The following is a 2,385-nucleotide window of genomic DNA, read 5'->3' as shown; positions in this document are numbered from 1 at the left end:
AGTCATAAAAGAAATAAAAGATTCATTTTTCAAAAAGCGAAACAAAACAAAAACTCAGGCCGAGCAGGATAGCTCAATAACTGAAATCCTCGCCTTGTATGGGCTGGGATCCCATATGGGCGCCAGTTCATGTCCCTGTGGCTCCACTTCCCCATCCCCTGGGAAAGCTGCCAAGGACGGCCCAAAGCCTTGGGACCCTGCACCTGCATGGGAGGCCTAGAGAGAACTTCTGGCTTTGGATCAGCTCAGCTCTGGTCATTGTGGCCATTTGGGGAATGAACCAGCAGATGGAAGTTCCTTGTCTCTCCTTTTCTGTAAATCTGCCTCTTAAATAAAAATAAATAAATCTAAAAAGACCACAAAATTTACTTAAAATAACTTTTCATTTTAAAGGTCAAGTTTATAAAGTCTTGTCTTCACAAAATAAAGGTCGTAAGACTGTAACTTACTAGAGGCAGCTTAGTTACCATTATATGCTACACATTATCTACTAAAGACTTTCTCTTAAGCAATTATTTTAAAGGCAAAGTTACGGGCCTGGTGCAATAGCCTAGTGGTTAAATCCTTGTCTTGCATCTGCCAAGATCCTATATGGGCGTTGGTTCCAGGCCCAGCTGCTCCACTTCCCATCCAGCTTGTGGTCTGGGAAAGCAGTGAGGACGGCCCAAAACTTTGGGACCCTGCACCCCTGTGGGAGACCTGGAGGAAGTTGCTGGCTCCTGGATTTGGATCAGCTCAGCTCTGGTCATTGCGGTCACTTGGGAAGTGAACCAGTGGATGGATGATCTGTCTCTCCTTTCTATAAATCTGCCCTTCAATAAAAAAATAATTTTCCTTTAAAGGCAGAGTTAAGGAGCGAGACAGAACTTCCATCCACTGGTTCTTGGTTGTGCATAACTTATGAGGAAAGAGTAACAGTTCTTTTTGGTTCTCAGGTCCCCGGAGATGTGATGTAGCACTTTCATTTCTGTGTCACTCATTGCAAAATTCTGTGAAAGCAGTGCTGTTATACCTGCCTTCGGAGTGTAAGGTGCGTTTCTGTAAGCTCTGATTTCCATCCAGAGCGAATTCTGTGACAGTGGTGGCCATTTGAGATCAGGAGTGCTAAGAGGGAGAAAAGGGGAGAATCCCCCGTTATTTCAGGTCCTTGCCTTGTAAGTATGGGCTCCTCTACTGTGCACGAAGTGTGAGAGAAAGCGTGAAGTCTCAGCGACTCCCAGTCAGGGTCCTGCTGGCAAGCACACCTCGCCCACTCGCCGGCCACTTATACAAGGTCGGGAGGGGCGTGCTTACATGGTTGTGCCCAAGCCAGGTCCCCAGTGAGAGCCTCCCGGAAAGGAGGCTGCTTGATTGACAGGCGGGCAGATAGGCTTACGCGGGTGGGTGTGGGAGGGTACGGTTCCCCAGCTCATGGCCTGGGCAGCAGGAAACGCCGAGAACGCTCAGTGCTGTTTCCGAGCTGCCCAGGCCTGTGCCAGCCTGGCCTCGAGCTGGCCCACTGGTGCCCGCCGTTTCACAGACGGCGCTTCCCACGCAGGAAATTCACTGAAATGTACGCGGTGAAGGCGTTCAGAGAGACTTTGATTAAAAACCACATTGCAAAATAGGGAAGCCAGGCGAACTGTTTTAAACTCTCGACCTCAAAAGGAAGGAAGCCAGCTAACCAATGATAACTTGCCACGGGGGTCAAAAAGAGGGTGGAGGATCCGCAGGGACTCAGTGCCCAGCAGGTGCCCATTCGGCCTCGCCAGCCTCCCGCAGCGTACTTTACACAGTTTCCTGACAGGACTTTCCCTTGCAAACAACTCCTTTCCCAAACAACTCCCCGTGGGGCGTCGGGCCCTTCCGCACACTTTGGTCGCCGGGGTCCACGCGGGAGCTGCGGTCTCGTCCAGGGCCTCCTGCCGCGGATCGAGAACCTTGAAGCTATTGTCACCAGAAGCGCCTTCGCCTCAGGCCGAGCGAACTGTTTTCGTAGAAGCCTCTTTTTCTTTTTTTTCAGCTCTTTGGACAAGCCGCCTTGCCACCTCAAACCCTCTCTGGCGTCTCGCCTGGAGAGAAAACGCGAGCAACGGCGCGGCCGGTGGGCTGCGAGGGCGCCTGGGCGGCTGAGATAAGGCCCGGCCACGCTGGGCCTCCGCGGGCGGCATTAGGCGCCGACCGGCCCGCTCCGCTCCCTTCCCCGCCTCCCCGGGAGTCGTCCCGGGACTCCCTGGCCTCCCCGCGGGGCGGGGAGGGGCGGGGCCGGAGCCGCGGACGCGCCACGTCGCGTGACCAATCGCCAGCTCCTGGGACGATTCAAAACGCCGAGGGAGCCAATGGGAGCGTCGGGCCGCCCCGAGGGGGCGGTCCCAGGGCCGGGTGTGCGCGCGCCCGGGCCACGGG

The sequence above is a fragment of the Ochotona curzoniae genome, unplaced genomic scaffold, assembly GCF_017591425.1.
Source record: "Ochotona curzoniae isolate NIBS_2020 unplaced genomic scaffold, NIBS_Ocur_1.0 scaffold_4683, whole genome shotgun sequence".
In the NCBI taxonomy this organism is placed as follows: Eukaryota; Metazoa; Chordata; class Mammalia; order Lagomorpha; family Ochotonidae; genus Ochotona; species Ochotona curzoniae.
Note: the sequence above shows the minus strand (reverse complement) of the source record.